Consider the following 26,171-nt stretch of genomic DNA (forward strand, 5'->3'; position numbering starts at 1 on the left):
GTTAAAATGAAATAAAATTATCACACATAAAGAGCTGAGATACACTGACATTTGCCAGGACAGTGATCCTTTATGTAACTGGTTTTGTCATAACAAAATGGGATCACCTCAGAAAGGAGTTGTAGGAGTAGTTCAGCTTTTACTATGCCTCTCGCTCTGGTTATGAAAGATTTTTTGCCTCCAAAGTCAGAAAACTACAGGATACAAATTTTATTCTTTGTAAGCTTTTTTAATAAGTGGATTTCAGTAATAGGCTCATTTGATGTAGAAGAAAAGAGGAAAGCATTGTTTTGAATACTATATTTACTGCTTTAGCTAGAACTCATTTATTACTGGCTAATCTTGAAAAGTTTGGTTTAACTGATTGTTGGGAAATGGTTCTCCAAATCTTGCTGTAATGTACTCTGCTAGGTATAAGTTAATAGATTATTTTACTTGATAGTTTCCAGTTAAAAGGATTGCCTTTGGCCCAGCCTACCGATGACAGCTCTGATAAATGTTACTCCTTTCAGTCTCCTTGAATGTCAGTGTAAGTGAGCTGTGTCATAAAGCTGCCCTTGTCTTTGTCAAAAAGTCAGTATCTTTGCAATATATTAACACTAATTGCTCTGGGGCTACCTGACTAGAAGTACATACTGATGGATCCAAATGCTCTTAGTCTAGGGAAATAGCTTATGCTTTACATTTTCCCAAATTTGGCATTTGTAAAGGTTGCCTATTAAAGGAAATAATGAATTTTCTTGGTTTAATTATTTAATCATTTTTCACAACATAAACTGGACTGCAGAAACACACGATTGAAAATGCAAGTATTCTCCTGTATTTTGGTAGCTACACAGTCACAGATCTGGGCCATGCCACATGACCCTAGAAAAAAATGCCCCACTTGGCCAAAGACAGTTAGAAAATAAAAGGGAGAGGAGTACTATACATATGCTTGAACTTCATAAAATATGATGCATCACAACCAGATGATGTGTCCCATCAAAAATCATTGATTATGATGTTTGACTTATATTCAAAAGTGCCACTAAACATTAGAAGAATTCAGCTTTGGGGTTTTTATGACAATTAGACATGAGAGTCCATGTTTAGCCTTGAAATAATTAGACATCGCTTAGTGAAGTCAGATCTGCTAACATTAAAAATAAACTTAAGCCAGTAAGCGCAACCAGTATCTGACATTCTTATGTTAATAGTCTTAACCCCACTTCTCAAATTTCAAGCAAAAGTCCATAAAACTTCACGCTTTTCCTGTTTTAGTTTGAACCCTGAGAAAGCAGGGGTGCCCTTTGTGACTTCCAAGGGACAAGACGAGTGTTACTGAGCTGTGGTATCTGGTTGAACAGCAGCACGTAAGAACACTTCTAAGCCTGAGATCACCAATATAATTATCATTTTAGATGACACAGTTTTCAAGTGTTTATTAACTGTTTCTTGCATTGCAAACAATGTATGTTACTGCCTGTTAATTAACGACATAAAATAATAACAGAAAATACTGATGTGAAAATTGGTTGGTCTTTTCCCTGTGCTGAGGAAAACATGGATACAGAAGTTTGCATGTGGAACTGCTTTTTTTGATGGGGCAGAATAATCTAGCTCTTTAAATTTAAGCCTTTAAATCCCTGGAAAGCTGTGGTGTAAGATACGTGGTCAAATATGCAGATGGGACCGGAATATTGAGGATTTGGTCCCTATTCTTTCATTTTCGTATTTTTACACTTACATAGCTAGTGTTTATAACTCCCAACATTGCAGACAACATATGGTACTGGACAGTGTAACTTTGTAAGTTCTTGGGACAAGTTGCTTTGTATCTTCCTTTATGAGGGCTATGAAAATGTAAAGTTGTGAAAGGTGTCTAAAGACTCAACTCCAGCTTCTGTGAAGAGATCAGCACTGATCAAGTCCTAAGAAGAAACAGAATAGACTCCTAAGGAGCAGAGGAACAGACTAAGGATATGTTTAGTTAAGTGTTATCATACTTAAACTTGGAACCTGAAGCAGAATCCAAAGGGTTTGTTTTTTTTTTTAAAAAAAAAAAGGTACCAGCAATACACAGTCCATTGATCCTATTCAGAGAAACTAAGTCTAAGTGGCCCACACTGCTAGCAAAGAGCTGTCTGAGGTCAACATTTGTATTTTTCATGGATTAGTGGAAAATACTTAATGTATCTGACATCCCTCCTGCCTGGTCCTTGGGTGCCTCAGGTGGTGCTGTTGTGAGAAATGGCCCCATTCTCTTACATTCTGTTCTGGAGGGGTCCTTCTTCTGGATGAGGGGAATAGTATCACTGCTGGAACTTCAACTTAGAGAGAATTTAAACCCTCCTGCTCTTTTTAGAGGTGCATGTCCTGGGCTAGAGGCTGTTTGTTCATTATGAACAGGTACCAGAGTCATGAAACAGCCACAGAAGAAAGGGAAGAGTAACATTGTAGTTACATTGCATTCCCCACTTGGGTCATTTTGGCATTTCTAAAAGAGAAGGCAATGATACTCAATTAACACAAACACACGGGTTTTACGAGGATAACATTAACATTTGTGAGGAATAGGAAGCTCTGCAGAAAGAAGGTCCATCTCTGGAAGTATGAACCATCTGTGCTTCACAGCTGATGGCAAGTGTAACCTGATTAAACATCAAGCGTGAAGGATGCTCTTTGCATAGCAGGATTTAGCCTTGTTGTTACCAATGCGTTAAGCTGCACTTGTCTGTGGTGGTTTAACCCCAGTCAGCCGCCAAGCACCACACAGCCACTTGCTCACCCTCCCCTCCCCAGCGGGATGGGGGAGAGACTGGGAAGAGCAAAAGTAAGAAAACTTGTGGGTTGAGATAAGAACAGTTTAATACTTGGATTAAAATAATAATAAAAATTGTAATGAAAAGTAAAACGGGGGGGGGGGGGGGAGAGGAACAAAACTGGGGGGGGGGGAGGGCGGGATCACAACAAAACAAGAGGTGATGCAAACGCTCACCACCCTCCAACCGATGCCCAGCCAGTCCCCGAGCAGCACTCGCTGCCCACCGGCCAACTCCCCCCAGTTTATACACTGAGCATGACATCATATGGTATGGAATACCCCTTTGGCCAGTTTGGGTCAGCTGTCCTGGCTGTGCCCCCTCCCAGCTCTTATGCACCTCTTCTCTGGCAGAGCATGGGAAGCTGAGAAGTCCTTGACTTAATATAAACACTGCTTAGCAACAACTAAAACGTCAGTGTGTTATCACATTATTCTCATGCTAAATCCAAAACACAGCACTGTACCAGCTACCAGGAAGAAAATTAACTCTATCCCAGCTGAAACCAGGACATCTGTAAAGTCAGAATTTGGTAAGCACTTATTTTGACAGTGGTTTCTAAAACTCCACCCTGACTTCAGTATAATCTTCTTAATTGAGCTAGGGCAACTGTTTATGAGGCCACATAATGAATTGTTCAGGTTAAAAATACCTCAGCCAAAAGAAAAGAGAGGAAGGGGTTTTTTTATGACTAAGTACATGAACCAGCAGAACTGGCTAGTTTAGCCAGCATGTCTGATTCAAGAAATGCTTGTCAAACTACACCCCGGTGCTGTGGCTGTCCTTATCATCAAGAACTGTCAAACCATCTCTCATCATCACTTACTCCCATTCTTGAGTTCTGTTTCTGAGTACAGGGCAATGAGTGCATGAGGACCTGAAGCCTGAAAAAAACTCCAAATAAATTTCTGTGCTGGCATTCCTGACTGTTGCCTGTGGAAAAAATCAAAATATGCCAATGATATAAAGGTCAGGAGCTGAGCTTCCAGGTTGTAGACAGCCCCCCTTAAAAATGTGTATGCAAAAGATTTAGTCAAGCTACTGTTCAATTATTTAAATGTGAGTCCGCTATATGTTTTTACTAATACGTCCCAATTATTTTTTATAGTGTTACGATGACTACTGCAGTGTTCCATGACTAGTTTCAAATGTTAGGAAAAATTCTATGCTCTTCATTCTCATTTTTTTCCTCTTGCAAGTTCTAATTCTCAATTTTATAAAAATTCTTAATATCCTAAAAGCCTGTTTACTGATGTTCTAATTTGTTTTTTAGAGAGTTAGCCAAATAAGCTGTCTGAATGCATTTCCAAAAGTATTTGGAAAATTTCCTTTGCTGTATTGTATATAGTTAGGCTTGACAGAACTCAGATTCTGTAATGACGGTTTCCATTGCAGAGGAATCAGGGACAAGATAAAGAGTCCATCACGTGTCACTTTGCAGAGTATTCCATCTTGCTAAGGTTATTCTGCAAAGTGTTCACTGTCTGCTGAATCTCTAGTGCTTCATGGCAAAACGAGTCCAAACATACTCTCTATAGCAAGATTAGAAATCATTAAAAAGTATGCATTACTAGTTAATATCATATAAAAATATATCTACCACTAATATCGATTAGTATACAGCTAATTAAAGCACAGATCAACCTGTGAATATATTTGGATCATATTTGTGTGCTACACTACTGCCCTAATGGAGGATATTAAGCAAATCACAGCCCAATTTTTAAAAGCAACTAGTGATTTTCTTTGATTTGTTTTTAGTCTAATATTTTTCACTGTATCACACTGAACCCTCTTGAATAATTCTAACTAGAAGCCTTAAAAAAAAAAAAACCAAACCACCCCTATTTTCTCAGGTTTAGCCTGTGTATTCAACCTGTTCTTTCTTCTGACTACCTGACAAAGTTGTAGGCAAAATTTTCATTGATTCCCCTATTCTATTGAGACATCAACTGAGTAAATTAAATAATCTTTGAATGGTTTCATCAAGATAATGCTTTGAAATTCCACCTAAGATGCCCTGTGTGGTGGGTTTTTTTGCAACAGTATCTTGTATTCCAGTACCATTTTAAACTCCTGTGGACAGCAATTTTTACAAAGAGCTGTAGTGCAGATCACTGTGCGCCTGGAGTTACGGTACAAAAACAGGCTTCCTAAGATTTTTAGGAAGAAACAGGCTTTACTAGCTCTTCTCAGTGAGCTCTTCCAAACAAGACAATGGTACTGTCTACACACTTGTAGGTATAACAAAGGGAGCCTGTAATATGGAGGATTATAATACTCTATTAATGAGCATGTATGTTCATCGTTCCCCACAGGAGTATTATTTTGAAAAACAGAAGTCTGAACTGAACATAAAAATATACGATATTCTTTCCTTCTAAGCCTTCACGCAGCACAGAAATAACTGCAATACATTTGTGGTCAAAGCAGATGGCATTTCACATCTGTGTTAAAAATATGGTTTTTTCTCCCAGCAAATCATTATCCTGTTTAGGGATTAATATGAAAAAGTGATCTATGCTATATAAAAGTAGCTGTGCCTGTGAAAGAAGTGACTGTTCTAGAGGACGTCTGCGGAAGAGACACAACTGGTTTTTGCTTAATCCTTGGAAGTAATGCAGTTTTAAAATTAACATAGCAGCCAATTCCAAACGTGAAACTGTTTCAGTCACAAAATTATGCTCTCTTATTTTGAAAAAAGAAGATCTTTCAAGAAAGATGATAGTGATATTCCCTTTTAAAAGTAGGGGAGCGGATGTACCCCTGGAGTAAACCCAACCTGCACAGATGAAATTGTTCCTGGATTTTCAGTAGCAACACTTCATAGCCAGAGCAACAGGAGGCGGGGGGGGGGGGGAGTCCTCAAAGGGAATTGTCCTTGGAAATAAATATGTATTATTAACCTCAGTACGAGTTTATATATTAACATCTGTCTTCACAGTATGCGGTTTCAAGTTCTCTTGTGCTATACCTGAATGCTCTCTCTTTAAACTTCCTCTCCTGGGACTGTAATTCATTCCATATTCCTTTCTCCCACATGACTGTATATAAATAAATACAATCTGAGGAAAATATGAAACTGCAGTAAAGAAGCGAACCTTCCCTCAAGAATAATTTCTCTTTCCTACTGTGTCCCTTTTCACCTGCCGTTTCTTCACAATCGTCATAGTCTTTTGTTATTTTGATAAACCTACTAATACTGAGGAGCCAATGTAATTGCCACCCATCCCTGGAGATAAGCAAGGGAGATGGGTAAGCAGATGTCAAAGTCTCAGAACAAAGGTGAGTACAAAGCTATGCAGAATGCTGATGATTTATAAAGGAGGCATTAGCATTAATCGAGCACTGTTTTGGGAAACGGTTATGCAAAGAATTAACAGTTTCAACTGAAAAGAAGAAAGGAGTGCAGTTGGACCTGCCTGAGCAAGCACGTTACCATAACCCTTGGAGAAAGCCTAAGGAAAAGGATTTACAGCAAGGGAGTTGGAAAGCAGAGGCTGGCAGCTCTGAGCGAACAGCAATTTCTGTTTGTTTGGACCTGCCACTGCTAGGGAGGCAAAGCTGGTGCAGTCCTTACAAACAAACAGCCAGGGTACTCGACCTCACCACCATGTCTTCTTCTAACTGAGATAACCTGCAAGCCCTCACAAATTTTGGCTAAACAGCGAAGTTGAGAGACACAATGAAGTCGTCTATTTCTAAGGATAAAAGCCCTTAATGTCTTGCATGCTGAGAGAGTGAGTTTGGACCACTTGCCATGGGAGCTGGGACTCGGACAGCGTGTGCCATTCAGGCCTGGCACTTCTCCTCCTTGGAGGCTTCAGTAGAGACCCACACCAACCCACACCTGTGCAGGGACTGCCCAGCATGCACTTGATTGTTTTGTTTCTGAGCAACTCTGACTCAGACCTCTTGCCTCAGATATTTTGTGGATTGCTTTGCCCATCTGTAGCTTCATATAAAAAAAATAACTATTACACTGCAACATATAATTTACCTGAGTTGAAAGGCTGAAAACATTCAGGTGTCTTTTCTTTCACCCCTGACTAGAAGTATTCACTAGGGACAAATAACTTCTTATTAAACTTCCCCAAGCATAAGTTCATTCCTGTAGACTCCTAAAGAAACAAAAATCCAGATTAGACTACTCTCCCCTATTCCCACCCCCAGAGAAAAATTGCCTAGACTAACAACTTAACCTAAAAAGCTTGAAACAAGTGTTATTTGAAGCAAGATTGTTTTAGCGATTTTGTTGATATGGAGACATAGCGTTTACTCAATACCTATGACAGCTATATAGTTACAGTTTATAAGTAATCTTTTGTGTGTGTAATAGTTCAATGAATCACTTGGAATGAAAAAAAGTTAAAACATGCTGAGAGAGAAATAGGTGATAGTATCACACATGGTTCGTAACAGTGGTTGTTACACCTTATGATTCCTGACAATCTTTCTGGAAAGCCCCACCACAATTTACCTTCCCTCTCTGAGATTTAAATTTCAAAATAGTAAAAATTTAAGGAACATAAAGATAAGCAGTGAATACTCACCTACATGATTCCACAGGTCAGGGCTTGCTGGAGTGAATGAACAGGTGAGTGGACAAAATAATTAGCCTTGTCTGGAAAGGCAGGGCTCTGACCCAGCCAATTGGGATTTGTCATTTGGTGAAAACCTTAGCATAATTACAGGGTAGCTGGTTAAAGGTGTCTCCTGTCACAGCTGATTGCAGTAAGCAGTATAACAACACATTACCTGTGAGAGATCCTGCACCATGTTTTATAGTCTACTGAACAAATGCTTTGAAAGAGATCTCTTTTTTCTAAAGTAAGAAATATTTTATAGTTTGACTTAATTTTGCTTTTTGATGCAGCAGTGGTTTGACCGATGGAGGTAAAAGGTTTTTTCATGGCAATGCAAAACTGCATTCTGCAGTGCCAAAGCATAGAGTACCCCCAGGCGGTGCATCCACGCTGGGTGGGAAGCAAAGTCGCAGGAGGAGATCCTCCACTGGAGTGGATACTGAGGTTGCTAAGCTTGGAGATCACTGAACTGAGCACCACATTTGGCCCTCTGGTTACTCGCATAGAGATTCAGGCAAGACCACAGGAGTATCCCTAGCAGATGCTGATGTAGGGTTTGTTAACACCCACATTAGAATAGAATAGAATAGAATAGAATAGAATAGAATAGAATAGAATAGAATAGAATATTTTCAGTTGGAAGGGACCTACAACGATCATCTAGTCCAACTGCCTGATCAATTCAGGGCTGACCAAAAGTTAAAGCATGTCATTAAGGGCATTGTCCAAATGCCTCTTAAACACGGACAGGCCTGGGGTATTGACCACCTCTCTAGGAAGCCTGTTCCAGTGTTTGACCACCCTCTCAGTAAAGAAATGCTTCCTAATGTCCAGTCTAAACCTCCCCTGGTGCAGCTTTGAACCATTCCCACACAACCTATCACTGGATACCAGGGAGAAGAGATCAGCACCTCCTTTTCGGCTTCCCTCCTCAGGAAGCTGTAGGGAGCAATGAGGTCGCCCCTCAGCCTCCTTTTCTCCAAACTAGCCAAGCCCAAAGTCCTTAGAGCTCCTCATAGGACATTCCTTCCAGCCCTTTCACCAGCTTTGTTGCCCTCCTCTGGATGCATTCGAGAAATAAAGGTAATTAAACAACCTTCCACTATCTGTCATTAAACTCCTAGCTCTGATTACACTCAGCACTTTGAGTTGAGGGCTTCCCACAGCAATGGGATGGCAGGAGGTGCCACGGGTTAGAGCCATTTTGACCTGTTAGACTTGCAATATGGCAATTTAAAAACTGTTCCTTTTCTCCCTCGCCATAAAAACAATTTTGTCTTTGGAGCTGATTTCAGTCTCGAGACTTTCATTTCAATATTGAAACATTTTTGTCATTTTAAATGTTATACATCGTGTTTTCTTTGTGTAATATTTTTACTAAGTTTTTGGTACTCCATGACATAACCTTCTTAAATGTATATAATGATAAATCCCAAAAATTACAAAATAGTCAAAATATTGTTATATTATTTTTTAAGGTCAGCTGTAGAACAATGACTTTAAATAATTATTTAGAATAAAAATTTAGAAAAAATGGTTTAAAAAATAATAGTTTATAAAACTATTCTAAAATTATGAGAAAAAATACTTTAAAGCAGTTTGCTATGATGAAGAAAGAAGATGGAATAGAAACTTTCAAAATATATATTTTCACATTCTCATTCCTCAGCAATACGCTACTGTACGTTACTCTTATTTTACATAAGAATTTTAAAACAATATTGATAGGTAAAAGTCTAGAAACAATGAAAATAAAGCTTTGGAATAATGTTAATGCTAAAATTTGGTTTTCTCTGGGTTGCATTCTTCCACCTGCTAGTTTTGTAAAAGAAAATACTATCCTTCTTCATGGAAAATATGGAGCCAGCTTTATGTGTCAGAAGAACAGGGAAAATAAGATACACAATAATGAGACTATGTAGGTCAAGTTACTGTTGAGAGACTCATGGTAGTTAGCAAAGGCAATTGCTGTTTCAGCCCAAGATATAGACTACAAGGCTTTTCCACTTGACCGGTAGCAGCAGTTCTCTCTCCTGTAACATTGCATCTTTATGGTGCAGGATCTACTCCACAGGAGTCTTGCAGCCAGAATCCCATCCGGCATCTTTACCACTCATTTTGTGGGCTAGCATCCACTTCCCTAGTCAAGTAGGAATTTCCTCCCAGAATAAGCCAGCTCTTGCTGGCTGCCATATTAAATAAGTGAAATAATTCTCAACATTTGAAGGAAGCATTACTGTGCTTGGCGGAAGTGATGGTGTGGAATAAGAATGAAGTCAAGGAGCCTGAGGAGATACGGAAATGGGTCTGCAGAAGTATGGGAAACAAAAGAAAAAGAAGAGGTGCAGAGAACTATGACTAAATCATTCTTCACACCTCATTAACCTACTAGTTTGTCTCAGACATACAGCAACATCCCCTCTGGCTTCTATCATCAAACTATTTCTTTCAAAACAAGACTTGTAATCGCTGGTACAGAAGGTTCCCATCCCCAGAACAAGCCCAACAGGGGGGTGATCTGCAAATTGTTCACTCCAGTACTCTTGGGCTTCTCTGTGGGCATTGCCCTGCGTTAAGAACAGCCTCGCTACCCGCTGAATGTGTCCCCTGCTGAGGCTACCAGCAAAAGCATTAATTTTGTTTGTGTTTTTATGATGTGGACATCTGGCCATTAGCAACTGGAGAAGAGCCACCAGTGTCACGCCCCACAGCTGCCAGCCCATCAGCAGACACTAACAATTTCCAGTTGCTACTGAATGAGATGGATTCAACCCAATAACCTGACACTAAATGTTTCTGTGATCCTCCAAATCATAAGGGTATGGCTGTTGGGTGGCTCCTGATTTCACTTTGATATAACACAAATTGGAAGGTGTTCCTGCTGCCTGTGGGGCAGCAGAAGATGGAAAAACAGAAAAGACACAGCTGGCAGCTAATAAGAGAGGAGATGTCTGAAGCCAGATGGGAAGAGAAGCTGGTAAAGATATGCAAATACCACCCAGTTTATATCACTGAACACTACAAATAAAAAAATAGGGTGTGTAATGTGCAAAGGTAGAGGTGGCCCAAAGCTTCTAAGCGGTGTAGGCAAAAACTGAACTCTTGCTGCCCCAGGAATGAAGCATGGAGGAATTGATCCCATTATTAATCAGTGGCAAAACTCAACATTTTCATTTTGGCAGAATGGGTCACAAGGCTAAGGGCACTCGGTGGAGTGAACGGAGGCAGGGGGCTGAGCTGAGGATGTGGTGTCTCCCTTCCCATCTCTCCACACTTCCCCTGCTCTCCAGCCGCTCTGATTCCACTGAGATGAATCCCGCCTCCCTGGCACTTCATCTCTCAGCAGAGCAAGGCTGTAACCTGTTTCTCAGCAGCTGTCCTCTGAGCCTCAGTCACACATGTCAGATCCTACCCTACACACGCGATATCCCCTTCTCCTAAGCCCACCCTTCACTGAGGTCCCCATCTCTTTCTCTATTCCAGCACGGTTTGGGACTCTGCACCTCCAACCTTCATTTCTCCAAAGTGCCCACCTTAACCTCCACATCCCCCAGGCAGAAGGCCCTACTCTATAGTATGCTCACTCACCATGTCTGTGGGACAGAGCCTGTCCTCAATTCACATCTCTCAGGATGCTCTTTTCCTTCAGCCCTTCACAATATGGGGCTGACTCCCCTAACTCACTCCCAGGATTCTTGATGTTGGTGTGCATTGCCCTCACCCAGACCCGGGCAGTGTTGTATCCCTCGCAGGCAAGCTATGGGAGCTTAGGTCGCACTGGTAGTTTTGGTTAGCACCATGTGTTTGGCATGCCCTGTGCGCGTCTGGGATTTGTTTTCCCCATTTAGACATGCCTTTGTCATGTGCCTTTGTCACGATTTACCACTTGTTTCTCTTTAGTCAAGATTTTCTAGATATTTTCCACAGTACTTTGTTAGCTCCAGCCTAAAGAATTCTAACTGCTTTTTGGAGAACTATGGCTTAACTCACCCAGACCCCCCATCTGGTACAGGGTTCAGCTATCCACAGAGGTGGGCCATCATAAGCAACTATCACCTGTGTTCTCTTTTGCTTCAAGGAGCCACTTTAGGTGCTAGTGAAGCTGTAAGTCTTACTTTTTCTAGGACTGAGGTCTGCATGAGATCTGATCAACAAGTATGTACTACGGACATCCTCAAATCTTACTCTCTGAGCATCTGCGTCAGGGATCTGACCTGAATTCACATGGTCTCATTCTGGCCTTTGTCACCAGGTTTCCCTACCATAGAAAACAGGGCACTGGGGAAGAGACATGAAATCAGTGCACTCCCATGCCTTGCCCCAGGATGTAGGTTAAGCATGTAACAAAACCAGGGAGCTTGGGAGCATACTGTGGTTTAATCTGAGTGAATATTTTCCTTCCTACGTGTGCATAAACTTTCCAGTTGGAAGTACCGCCCGAACGCTGGCAAGACAGGGCATCTAAGCGCCAGAGCCCCCTACTGTATTACATCAGTTAACGCCATTCTGAAAACTCCCCTTGTCCACTGTGGCATTTGACTACTCTGTGGGTATGTCTCTATCATGTAATGGAGCCCAAAGAAGAGTCTCCTCTTATTTCTAATAAAGTAGTTTACCTGCATGGTACAATGCAATGCAGAGACATCAGCCTGGGTCCTGAAAGTGGTAAAGCATGAAAAACTGCAGCGTATTTATTCAGCACAGAACATTTTTAGTTTGTCTGGACTACTTTTAGGACCTGAGCTGGTCTGTTTGTGGAATAGTTCTGCACTGCACCTTCTAAGCCCAAAAGCCCACGTGGATCAAACTGGCATGTTTCAGTCCCATGCAGAGGGGCTGTAGAGCAGCTATGCTGTTGCTGTCTCTGCAGAGCTTTTAGTTTGAACACAGCACCACACTCCTGCAGTTCTGATTTTTCCTGTTCTGGCATATTTGCATATGCAAGGCTACCTCTGACCTGTGCTCCTCTGTGCAGGCTAAAGAAATCCTATGATAGGCAGCATGGCTCTCCCCAGGGAGGCCTCCTACAATGTGGCTTGCACTCAGTGCCTTCCAGGACTCAGATCTAAGCAAGGCATCATAGAAGGCTCTTTTGTCTTTTCTTTTCTCCCCCCCCCCCCCCCCCCCAATTTTGAATAACTAACTCATTTTAGTTTTGAGAATACCTTATCTAATTTACATTTAAATCTTTCTAATCCCTTGCCAAGCTACCATGACAACAGGCCCTGTAAAAATTAGTAAATAAGAATTTTCTTATTTACCTGATTGCCTTTCATGTCTCATTGTCTTTTATGTCAATCTATGCTAAGGCACTTCCAAGTTATATCTTCAAATGTGAAAGCTAAAAGCAATCTGAGTGAAATGGTTTTATGTCAAGAAAGATATATTCCCGTGTGTCATGTGTACACATTGAAAGCAGCAGCTTTAATAAAGGAGTAAAGAAAGAGACACCCTTCTCTCACCCAGCCCAAGTGCAAAAAGGTTTGGGAAACTGAACTCCAGCTTAAACCAATGGCAATAACACAGGATGCTTCTGAAGCTTACCTAGTCCCAAATTCTCACTGATGAAAACCCATGCAGTGCAGGTAGCTCTGGTGCATCTGTGCAAATTTATACCAATGAGTCCACATTCATTAATATAGTGGACATTCGGGATCGTGCCTTTAGCAAGGGTAAGCCCACTGGCCTATTCGTGTGCACTGATGTGGGTGTCAGGAAAGTGATCCTTTCCACATGGACAGGTTCAAAGCACATGTGGGGAGAAGAGAAGCACACATCCTCACCACAACGGCATAGAAAAGGAGCTAAACCACTCTGCGTCCTTGCCGTTGGAGAGTACAAGGAGCACTTACCAGTCTTCCCTGCACTCCTAAATTCTTGCCATTTAGGATACCAGGACCACTGGATCCCAGGAAATCCTGCTTCTCGCTCTCAGCTGCCAGACTTTACTTTTTTTGTGCCAGAATGTGTCTTAGGGGCCAGAACCTTTCTCCTGTTATGGAAATATAACCCACCTGGAAGTCATTTGTGTGGAAGACATGCAAAATCCACATTAATGATCTCCACCCACATTTTTCTAAAATACTGATGTTTCTATTAACCATGCCATAGTCACAGAGAATAATATGGGGTAGAAAATATCACATATGATACTGACCAGGAATAAACTATCTTTGGTAAATAATATTGACCTTCACCCCAAACACAGAGACATATCACTGCCCCAAGCAAAGACACATGCAAGGCTCACGAGGGAGGAGGCTTTGTTTCCTGGCTATTGCTTTGCGACAGGTTGTGTACGTGTGTAAAAGGAGGCAGACAAGAGAGGAGGAAGGAGAGTGCCTGGAAATAAGCTCACAGCTCTGGCTGGGATGACTGAAGGTGTTAGTCCCCCGCCACCCTCCTGTCTCTCAGCTGGAAGCTCTCTACTGTGCAGCAGAGGCAGGTAACACAGATGTAGGCAGCATGCCTCAGCCAAAATCATCTTCAGCTGTATCTTACCCGAACAGAGCAGGCCCTGGACTGCAGCAGCCTGGAGCAGGCACACTAGTGCCTCTTGTGCTGCAACTACACAGTTCCAACTATGAGAAACAGTATTTGACTAGTCAGTGTGGACTTGCGTGAATTTCTTTGAGAAGCCTATATTCCCTACTAGTTTCTCTTTGGTCCTCTGCTTTTTTTTCTTTTTAAAAACGTATTGGCATTTTCTGTCCAAAAAAAAAAAGTTTCATCGAACAGTTCCCATCCAGCAGTACTTTACAGTGTGTTTGATTGGTAAGTTTTTGTTCTCTTCACCTTTGCGTGTATTGAACTTGATTTGGACTTTGACCTCAAGGATTTTCTTTTGAGACCTTCTTGCAGTTAAATTAGCTCTTTTTTCCTGAGCATTCAAAACTTCCCTGCTGAGTCTGCCCCCCCGACTCGTGAAGTCAAGGAGGGTGAAAACTCATTACAGCTTTCCTGTAACTATTCGTACACTGGAAGGAAGTTCTGAAATGTAGGTACTAAAAGGTTATGATCAATCTTTGCCCTGTTTTACAAGAAGTTCAAGGGTTCCAGAGGCCTCTCTCTTAACTTTTCTGTTTTATTTACCTGTTGCTGGCTTACATACCACTTCTGCAGAAATCAGAAATAGATTAGTACCCATTTCTAACTAGATGTATCTAGAAATGGTCTGTCCATCTTGCACAAACTACCAGAGGGTATTCCTTATTTGTTTCTGCCAGAACAACAAAGGAATCGGACCCAAGGAATTTTCCTTGTAATTTCCATGTTAAGAACAATAATACAAGTAATTGTAAATCCAATCTGACAAAGCCTTTATGCACTTGTAAAATAACTTTTAAAAAATTACTTATTTAAAAAAACAGGAATCTCAGTTTATTAGAATGCTTGAAGAAACAGATCCACCTGTCTGTTACCTTCAAAAAAATGAGTCCAATTTACTAAGCCTGCTGAGAAAAGTGCTAATTAAAGTAGGTTATAAATATTCTGTGTGAAGATGACTACCTGAATTTGAACTAAAACCAAAAAAGTCAAGGCTTGTCACAGGGGCTGGGATAGAAGGTTGCTTACTAGCTAGCTCTTATACCAGTAGGTTTCCATACCTAAAACAGCTGAAATGTGGCCTTAAAGAAAATCTGCATTATAAACTGCCTCTGAACTGCTTCACCTGCTTGTGAAACGAATTTAAATGACTTCTGAAAGCTGCAGAGGTAGCAGTTCATTTGGATTGCAAAGCAGTATAGAAAAGGTAAGTGTCTTCCTAGGCTAGCAATCTACATATTAAAGACATAAAAAGAACTACTTGGAGTCATAAAGACCAGTGCCAAAACAAATTCAGGAAGACCCATAGCAAATAAAATGGTGATTCTAGGCAGCAGTGTCAGTGTTCATGGGTTATTTACCTTACATAGTCTTAAAATGTTGTTGTACATTATAAAAATTACACTATGCTTCAACATAGCATTGCCCAGTATTTTTAGGGTCTAAAGGAATAGCTTTGGGAAATGGCAATTTCCATGAGAATTTCATGTCTAGACTACACTTGATTTTTAATAGTTTAATTCTTTGCAATATAGAAATAGAATTTCTGGAGGGTATTTTTTATACTCTTCAACTAGTCATTTGAGAACCATTACAGTTTCTTCTATGCTTGACTCCATGTGGAACCTGTCTATATAAAGATGATATATGAACTTCTGGAATGCCTGTATAAGCCAGAGTGAATCATTTATTTCCAATTCTGTCTTTCAGATCCCAATTACAGTTATTTGACCTTGCTAACAAAACCACCTGTGATTAGATCATTATGCAACAAACAGAACATGACAGCGAGATAGAGATTAAAAAGTTCAAAAGTTTTATGTAGGTTTGTTTTAAATGGTGGGGGTTTTTTGCTATTTTCTTGCTTCTGTGTTGAGAAAACTTAGAGTAAATCATCTAGGACAGATGTTTCTCTGAACATAAAGGAAATTATCAGTTTACTGAAAAAGGCTAAAGATCTTGCAAGCTGGGGAAATCCTACAAATGTAGGAACTCCACTCCGAGTGTTATATCAGCAATGCAAGAATGTTAAGAAGCATCTCTTTCTCTCCTGTCGTATTACTTCTGAATTCACGTGCTCCCAGATAAAAGAGGAACTTAATAATGAATTAGAGAATAGTTAGTCTCTTATTTCTTAAACTAGGATTTTATCATACTAATTCTTCAAAGAAAGATTAAGGAAATAATAATTCATTTTCAAAATCAATTTTCAAAGTCAGTCACTTCCAACTTCTGCAGGATACACAACCATTTTGCTACTGTATTTAGTAGATCACCTTTTATTTGCTACTTCAAACAGTTTTATAACACATAATTATCTATAACCCAGTGCTGGATATCTTGGGGATAGATTTAGTGTCAATTAATACACATCTTGCTCTGATCCTGCCTTAAATACCTGCTGCAGCTTTGCACAGGAGGAAGTGTTTACGTGATTAATGCTAAAGCATGCAGCACCTATCCATAGCAGAGAGTCAAAGCTGAGTCTTGCCTCGTGGCCATTTTATTAGAACTTGTCCAGAGCTACTGATTCATTTTCTGTAAACCCAGTCTGTGTCAGCTTCTTTGGGCCAGAGTAATTGTTGTGAATCCAAAACATGCCACTCAATTGAATTATGCGACTATTAATTTATAGCTTTCCTTTGGCCTAAAACAGCTGCTTCTTGCTTGTAAATGTTTCCATACTGGTTAGATATGAGCAGAAAGATTATGCTGAAGTAATTTGTTGCCAAGAAAATCAGAAAAATGATCAAGAAAATACACTGGTATCAGAAAGATGTGAAAAAGCCCCCAGATGGGAATGCCCAATTCCCCAATTGGTAGCTGTTGTTTGTTAGGGGCATGCAGCAATAGGACTCTAGTTAGTGTGACATGTACACATACGCATCACAGGTAAAACTGCAGAAAGGTGTGTATGTTCATAAGCGTCTGTATTGGTGTGTACTGATGCACACTAAAATTGCTTGCCAGCTCAGCATGCACAGCCTCTTCAAAATCCTACTAGAGGCCTACCTGTATCTTCAGACAAGTGTTTATTTTTTGCTTAGCGTGGCCTACAACACGGATGGCCTACAGGTCTGCCAGAGGTCTGGCCTAGGATGCAAAAAAGAAAAAATATTCTCAAATGGAAGGAATGACCGGGAAAATGTTGGATTCAACTCAGTACAGACGTATGCAAAAATTTATACTTGGGTAAAAGAAATCAACCAAGTAGAATACCAAAGATGCAGCAGAACATGGAAATTAATAGATATCTAGGGAATACAGCATGGTAAGACTGAAGGAATGAAGGACATTTCTTTAGTCTTTAGAGGAGATTATCAGGAAAACATGGTAATAGTTTTAATAGGCAAGGGGAATGGATTAAAAAGGGATGAAGGAACGCTCACGTTCTCCACATCCACTTGGGGTTAGACAGGGACTAATGAATCTCGATCACGTTAACAAAGACTTAAATTGAATATTAGAAAAATTTGTAGCAGTAAGAGCGGCTAAACAGTAGAGTACCTTGTCTAGGAGAGTTGGGAAATCTTTCAAGGAAGTTATAGGTATAATTAATCCTAACTTTGGAAAGCAAGGGATAATCAGATGATCTCCAGAGGACCCTTTCGGGACTGTAGTCTGAATTCTGCAGCATTTAAACATCTCTTTGACTTAGAATTCTTTTCTTTAGTTTGGTTGATACATAATACCTCTTGGCTTCAGATATGTCAGACAACATTATAATTCAAGAGATGAGACACATTGCAGGATTGTTTGCTGTATAAAGCCTTTAAAGGCTGCTCACGTTTTCATTGCAAACCAGTGTAGAAATACGAGAACCAAAGTCCCCATTTCGAAAGCTCCTTCCAGTTTCTGGTGCCACGTATTTTTCTCCAGAAGCATTAAAAGCTCCTTATGCTGCCTTAGCCAGTGTAAGGCTTATTCAGAAATTTTAACTAGTAGAGTCTCAAGATAGGTACTTAGACATTGGACCACCCATTTAAAAATATAGGCCCGTATTTTTTTCCCAATTGCCCAGATGAAAACATCAGTTTTAGGGTCATTTATTTCCTCCTTGAGCAAAACCAAACTTTGAATTTCTGCACACTGCAGCCAGGAACACTAGAATGACCTAAACTTCAAACTCACACTTGATCTTGCTTCTGCGCTGCAGAATTCATCCAAGACCGCACAAGCCAACACTAAGCAACTTGTCCAAGGCTGGTCTGTGTAGCCTTGTGAGGAATTTTAGAGTGTAGCAGCCAGTTGTTCATGCTTGCATGCAATATGGTTACAGAATTATTAGGAATTTTAAAGTACTTTAAACGCTATAAACATAAGATATAAAAACCACTAAGAATTCATCACAGGCATTGTTACCAAAAATAGATGATCAGGACTTGAGAACATTAAAATCTTTCTGAAACCTATAATCTTTATCCCATACGTAAACAACACTGGTCCTTTCTCCATCCCTTCTCTTAATGGATTTAAAGTATCTACAGTTAAATCTATTTTTTTCCCCTCTATTACGGCCTCACAACTAAGTTGAAAGTTCAGTTCCAATCTATCCAGTTAATATCTTAGCTACCTGCTGCATGACATAAAATTGGTATGGTGACTGTTCAGTGCTCCGTCATAAAATCTGCGGTACAGCTGAAAGTAATTGAGTTAATGGCAACGAAGACTAAGCTATTTCCCCACTCTTCAGGCAAGTCAGAGCCTAATAACCTTGAATGATACTCACAGAATGTTACAGGGAAGTTTGCATCCTGCTGCCTATTTTATCCTACTGGATAAGCTAAAAGATGACTATTGAGCTGCCAAACTGATACTTTTCTTTATCACTTAGGGTGGGATTTCTCTCAGCCATCTAAAAGTTAGATCCCTGCTCCAAGGTAGTTATTCCAGACGCTCTTTATCATTGACAGAAAAAGACAGAAACCCCTAGAGCATGACTCATCCCATCTATGTACAACATCTATCTAGTAGATTTATCCTTGCCAGGAGACACCTTCTCCCTCTAATGACTGAGTAAATCATGGATACAAAGCTGGGTCCACAGACCTTAACACATAAATGGTTAAAATGGTAAGAATTGAATGCTACAGTGGCGTTTACCCAGGTAACTTCAGGCATTTCGCTGAGGTGCCTACTTTAGGATAGGAATGCAGTCGTCATAGACTCGCTCTGCAGGAACCTCTCAAGTTCATCTCAAAACCTGAACGGTGGGTGAGGGGGAGGAATCACCCTGCAGAAGTGCCTGTCTCTCTCTATTGCCTGCAGATGGTACCTAAGGAGAGGAGGCCTCTAATTAGCGCATGAAAGGTAAGGTATGTAGATGAATTCAAGACCTAAATAGTTATTGACATAGAAAATGAAAAGTAATTTCTCTCCCTAGGAGATGGAAGCACTTTCTGTACTATATTGCACTACTCAGGATGTGATAAAGGACAATGTGAATATCATCATAGAAAATTATTCAATTTGAGAGTCAGTGCACAGTCTGAAGGCGTGCTAGGGACCCACTGGGGCAGCAACTGTCTGGTTTAGAGGCTCATCTACATTTTCTCCAAGATACTGCATAACTGAATACTTCATGTTTAGCCTAATTTTCAATAAAATTATATAAAGATAAATTCTAATAATTAACTACTTGAAAAAAAAGACAAAAAGTAAAATGAAAACATGGGTATCGATAACTTTTCCAAAGAGTATACAGCATTAGACAGTTTAATCAAAGCTTTGCCTGTACCAAGTTAGCTCTAAAGATATAAACAATTATCATCAAATTGCTGCAGTAATACACTGTAAAGGTTATTTTTATAAAGAACAAATATAGGGCATCAGCACGGTCATCAATAGGGCCTGAGCAGCAACTGGGCTGGATTCAATAATGAATAACTCAAAGAAAACAAATGCAGACACCACTACAAGCGTGCACATGTACAAACCCTTTGGTTTTATTAGTTACACTAGTGGGGCTAGAAATCTAGTTTTAGAAAATCAGGAATGCTAACAAATCTGGAGTGTTTCATGAGTGCCATCGCCAAGCACTCGGTCATCTACCTGTAACATAAACTACAGGAAACAGCTCAAAATTGGTTTGTGTAACAGATTGATTACCCAAAGATGGGCCTAAAATACTTTGCAAGCAAAGGAACCATCCTCTTAAATTAATTTACTTTCAAAAACAGATGCTAAAACAAACCAATGTAAAGGAAATGCCAAGTAGAAACCCAGCAGCAGATACCATCCTGACCTTGAGAGGTGCGCCCATGCGAACCTCAGGAAGTTCAACAAGGCCAAGTGTAAGATACTGCATCAGGGTCAGGGCAATCCCGAGCACAAATACAGGCTGGGCGGAGAATGGATTGAGAGCAGCCATGAGGAGAAGGACTTGGGGGTGTTGGTTGATGAGAAGCTCAACATGACCCGGCAATGTGCGCTTGCAGCCCAAAAAGCCAACCATATCCTGGGCTGCATCAAAAGAAGTCTGGCCAGCAGGTCAAGGGAGGTGATTCTGCCCCTCTGCTCTGGTGAGACCCCACCTGGAGTACTGCGTCCAGCTCTGGGGCCCCCAGCATAAGAAGGACATGGACCTGCTGCAGCAAGTCCAGAGGAGGGCCACAAAGATGATCAGGGGGCTGGAGCGCCTCTCCTATGAAGACAGGCTGAAAGAGTTGGGGTTGTTCAGCCTGGAGAAGAGAAGGCTCCAGGGAGACCTTATAGCAGCCTTCCAGTACCTGAAGGGGGCCTACAAGAAAGCTGGAGAGGGACTTTTCACAAGGGCATGTAGTGAGAGGACAAGGGGTAACGGCTTTAAACTGAAAGAGGGTAGATTTAGATTAGATATAGGGAAGAAATTCTTCACTATGAGGGTGGTGAGGCCCTGGAACAGGCTGCCCAGAGAAGCTGTAGATGCCCCATCCCTGGAATTGTTCAAGGCCAGGTTGGACGGGGCTTTGAGCAACCTGGTGTAGTGGAGGGTGCCCCTGCCCATGGCAGCAGGGGTGGAACTGGATGATATTTAAGGTCCCTTCCAACCCAAACCATTCTATGATTCTATATGGGGTTGCTGCCCTTCCATATAATCATGGCCGTGGCATGTGAATGAATGTGTGATATCAGCCAGTCATAAAGCAGGAGGAGGAAGAAAGGAGCTGGCATTTCTTCAGTCTCTTCTCTGCGCCATAGGTAAAAATGTGCCTGGGAAAAATCACCCTAGTGTACTGCCCATGCCTTTTCAGCAGCACTTCAAAACACAATATACATTTGCTGTGATATACACTGTATATCACAGTGAAAGAATATATCTGCAAAACAGGGAGAAAAATTACCTTTTTTTTTTTTAAATTCAGTAAAGCTATAAATTGCCATCTGGAAGCAGGAGCCATAAAATGTAGCAAAATAGATAACGACAACAGATAAGCTCAGGAAGAAAAATTATTTGCACCACCCTCGCCATTGCTCCCAGACTGGCTTCCATATCCCAGCAAGGCGCAGTCCGTTTGGGAGCTGTGGGAGCATGCACGACTCTCTTATGGCAAATTCTTCCATTAAAAATTAACTCACTACCTTGGATTAACAGCTGGCACTTAGCAAATAGCGTCTATGCTCTACTGATTTTACCTCCTTTAGAGCTTTCTCTGTGACTGCCCTTGAGTTAATGGTTACATCATGCATTAGTAGGGTAGTGTTGGTCATTCATTTCCCGACATAGTGAGCGTTGTCACATGCTGGATCCTAAGCAGGTCTAAGCCAGCCTAAGTCCTGTGTAATTAACTTCGGCCCAGCACATGCAAGTGTGTTTGACAATAAGCATCATTCTCCCCATCAGTTCGGCAAAGGGAGGATGGGGGAATTCGGATGGGTGATATGAAACAACCTGGCATCTTTTCGCAGATCATAGCACTGTGGTTGCAAGTGAATGTCTCTGCATCGCACTGCAGGGATTAGAAAACTGCAGAATGAGTTGTGATGGCCTAAAATGCTCCAGTTCTTTTTGTTCTCATCCAAAATAATTCAGACAATGATAATTTGCATATTAAATATTTTCTATTTTTCTTATACAGGAACAAGGTGCCAGATTACTTTCTTTTACTGAAAGTATCAATGATATTGATGTTAATGACATTTCATTCTCTGAATACAGCTGTCAGAATCTTACAAGTGAGATAAAGTTTAATAGGTCACCTGGTCTGTTCTTTAACAATTCACATACTCTTTTCAAATACTTCCCATAGAACAAAATAATCTTACAATTTTCATTTTACCCTAATATTCACCAGACTTTCCCTCCTTTCCTAGGTTTAGTCCATTGTTTTTATTTATAACCTTTGACATCACACAAGATAGATCCTCCCTTTCCTTGTATCTATAGGACTTTTTATTATAGCCTATGATTTTGTCCTCTTTTACCACGAATCATTGTGTAATCAGTAACTTTTATCTTTTTTAATGTATATGGTGGTCTCTTCAATGCCTGTTCATGTTCTTTTTCCCTAAATTGCTTATAATGCTTACCATATTTTTGGGGTAGGGTCCTGCTCAGATCAGTGTGCAATATTGCAAATGCAGGGATACTGTTTCATGATGTCACACCGCTACATAAAATTTGATTTTTTTTTTTCCCCCCAGATAGATGAAGCCACTAGTTAGTCAGCCACTGATATTTGTTACTCTCTTTTAGCATTTCTTTTCCTAGATACAACTCTTTCACTGAGAAAATGCTTTATATTATTTTTCTCCAACTATCTTTCTTTCCTTGAGGGAGAAAGATTTTTCCTCCTCTGATGGCCACCGCTAAGTTTACCCTATGCCCACTGGCCTATGAAACTTGAGCAATTTACTACAACTAATTCCCTGAGAACTGCTGCTAACTCAGAAAATGAACTCTGGTTCCTAGCGAATACAATTTACTTAATCAGTGGCTCTTCTTGTCTCCGAGGGAAAAATCAAGCAGAGACAGATCTTTTCTTGCTTTTATTTGTGAGTAACTCTGAGTTTGTTCATGCAAGGTAAAGCTAAAACACTGCAGAATGGAAATACAGCTTGAAAAGAATCAGCACCCTCTTATACCACAAATTTTCTTGATAAAGGGAAGAAAGGAAGAGAACTTGGCCTTTCATGGGAGAATTAAGGAGCAATTCAGAAATAGGATGGGAGGGTAAAAAAGGCAACCAACTGCTAAAAAATTGTATGTTGCTAATAGAAGGGAACAAAGAAAAGAGAATAAATGTATATTGACTGAGGAGGTCAAGTAAATATATTTATTTACTGCATTCGTTACCAGTTCTATAAAAAAGCTGATAAAATGTCTTGCCTAAGGATCTGATTCTGTGCCATCAAAATTAACGTACTTTTTTTTTTCATTGACTGTACTATGAGTGGGACCAGGCTTTAGAGTTACCTAAAGATTTAGAATGAAAATAATTTAGTGGAATAGGGCTGTTAAATTGCCATGAGCTGAGGGAGAGGATTACTTTGTAAATGGATCACAGGAATAACTGCTCTGCAGTGATGCATTTTTATAGTGAAACTTGGAGTGAAAATATTTTCAGGAGCCACAGGAAGGCAGTGTGTAACAACTTCATTGTAGTTTTGAAAGCTTCGTGTCCGATATCTGAGGAAAGGACGTGTGATATCTATCAATCATTCTACCTGAGCTCAGCTTAGAGTTGGTCGAATATTTTTCAGTGGCACATTATTTTCAGGCAGAACATGCTGACTTTTGACCTTTTGCTTAATTCTGAGCTTATCGTTTTGATTGCTATAATGTAAATGACTGATACAGTGTAAATTTGCATGTAAATAATCACAGGGGTGTTTGTTTGACATTTATAACATTTACATCTTCAAAGTGGAGTCAGCCTTCCGTGAATGCCCTGAAGCGACTGCAAAAATGTGAATTTAGGTCAGTAAAAGATGAGATGTGTCAGGCAGGAAAATGCCTAAAGCCACAAACATTCAAGTGTCTTTCACAGTCCATGCTGGCCAGCTGCCCCTGGGTGGGGAGACAGGATGCTCTTTGAAGTTTCTTTACCACAACGAGGAGGCTACCCAGGACCCATGAGTACCAATTTCAGAGACAACGAATGCAGGCAGTAGGCGAAGAGCCCCTCACTCTCCTTTTTAGCTGCCATGTTTTAATGGCCCAGATGCTCAGATCAGGTAGCCAGGGCATACGGTGCGATCCACCCTGTAATTGCATTCCTTTGTGTCCCTTCAGAGGAACTGGCAGGCAGAGTGGGTGAACCCACACCTCCTCACATGTTCACATACAAAAGGGCTGCAGACAAAATCCCTGCTCTTTCCTGCCCTTTCAGGGTCCAAAGTGTAAGATATTTTGAAGGGAATCACTCCAAACCTGCTTGAACCCCTCCTTTCTGGTTCCACTCCTTCTCTAATCTTGTCATTATTCCATCTTTGTCCTTGCGGACAACTGCAAGAGTAATAGCAACTGTTAATCCACTGGTGAATAGTGCGTGATTTACGTTTGTGGAGGGAAGTGATGGGGCATTGGTGTGTAAAATCCCCCAAATATAGGTACTGAGTGGCTGGCATGTGTCCTGGTGCAAGGGATTAATCTAGTTGTCCTGTCCCCAGTGCTCACTCTGTGCTCTCTCCATCCTTAGAAATCCGGCCATACCGGCCTGCGGTCCTGGGTGAGCTGAATTCCCTGCACAGTTGATAACCATGTCTCTGACATGTCTGTATGGAAAATAACAGTTTAAAGATTTCTGCCCAAAAAATTCACAATATTACTGGATCCGTTGTAAAATTTTCCTAACATTTGACCTACATTTTTTCTTTTGGATCACCATATTTTATAATACAATAATATTATTTTTCTCCCCCACCTTTAGCCTGATACTCAGCCTTTTTGGCAATAAAGTGATCATATGAACTTTCCACATATTTTACTGTTTTCCAAAGGGAAGAATGTGTTTTCTGTCAAGCGTCATTTTTCCAAGTTAATTAGTTAATATTAATACAGATTTTTCATTATGCAAATCCGCTTACAAGCCCATTAGCTATTGCGGCTGTTGTTGGTATTCTTAACTAGCTTAGTGCTGCAGGACGACGTGGAACAGACTCACACAAAGGTTTCGCTACAACAAAGAAAACCTTATTATCCCGCTCACCTCACAGGGATGTATTTCAGCCAAGCAGAATTTCAGAAGCAGCTGTGTTTGCCGATGGGTGAATGTCTATCACTGAACTCGGCTGGATATAACCTCTTGATAGGGGACATAGAGAATTCTTGCAGAAGTAAAGCAGAAAATTGAGGTGGAAGAATAGTTTTGCTGAAGCAATAGCAAATGCAACAGTAGCAGGGGATAGCAATGTTTTCTTGAGTTTTGCAGCTTATATGTGGTAGAAAGGAACAGCCGGCTTGTGACCCTTAGAGGAGAAGTTTTTTGAGGTATTTGCTCTTTGCAGTGCGGAAAACTAACAGCATTCAAGTCCCAAAGGGAAGAACCTTCAATTCTGCCCAAAGCCAGTAAACTCAGTGTCTGGTTTTGTGACCTTTATACATGCTAGACTTTCTATGTTGCCTAAATTGTTGGTTAAAGTATAAAATCTGATTTTATATACATAAGTATAAATACTAAAAACAATGTTTTCATAAATAAGGCGAAATTCAGAGACCTGAATATTCAGAAGCTTTGTTCAGCTTGCAAAAAGCTGTCCAGCTGTAACTGAAACTCATCTAAGTTTCCTGAACCAGGCAACTTTCCTAGGTGAGGTTTTCTAATGCAATTTCCAGTAATTTCTCTGTTCTTGATTTTGGTAGGATGATCGGAGTAGGATATCTTGTGGCATTTTTTGCTATTTCTATTTCCAGTTTAAAAAAATGAAATTATTGCAAGGATCATGGACTGTGACAGGCTGAAAGAAAACTTTCTCCTTTTTTTCCTAAGACTTCAAACTTAATTTTCTTTAGGCTTTGGATAAGGATCACAGAAAGGTGCAGGTGACTGTTACTGAACCTTCTTCTCTAGCCCCAGTTCCTACCTGAATTTGGGTGGTATTTCTTGTTCCTATTTTCAGTGCTGTAATCCCTGAATTACCATTATCAATATACATTAGACCGGAGGGAGTAAGGTTTAGGCCCACAGAGCCGCTTAGGTATATAAAGCATTTCAAAGCCTGAATTCTATTTAAATCGGTTGGAGCTGGTTGGTAAAATACATTCTTAAACACAGATCGTAGAAATGTTAGAAAAAAAATCCCCATTGCCTGTTTA

The 26,171-nt window shown here is 40.5% G+C and overlaps 1 protein-coding gene across 3 annotated transcripts in view; it reads right to left on the minus strand.

Annotated features, from left to right (window-relative positions):
* SPAM1 (sperm adhesion molecule 1) overlaps positions 1-26,171 on the minus strand; it is a 40,504-nt gene that overhangs the window by 10,233 nt on the left and 4,100 nt on the right. Inside the window, exon 1 of one of the 3 annotated variants that reach the window (XM_076328637.1) lies at positions 6,805-6,896. The exons of 1 other annotated variant lie outside the window; for it this stretch is intronic. The gene's annotated coding sequence lies outside the window, so the exon portion shown is untranslated. Of the gene's footprint in view, positions 1-5,586; positions 5,631-6,804; positions 6,897-26,171 lie in introns of those variants that run through there. One more of the 3 variants, XM_076328638.1, reaches the window with a different exon arrangement.

Source organism: Aptenodytes patagonicus, chromosome 1, assembly GCF_965638725.1.
Source record: "Aptenodytes patagonicus chromosome 1, bAptPat1.pri.cur, whole genome shotgun sequence".
Classification (NCBI taxonomy): Eukaryota; Metazoa; Chordata; class Aves; order Sphenisciformes; family Spheniscidae; genus Aptenodytes; species Aptenodytes patagonicus.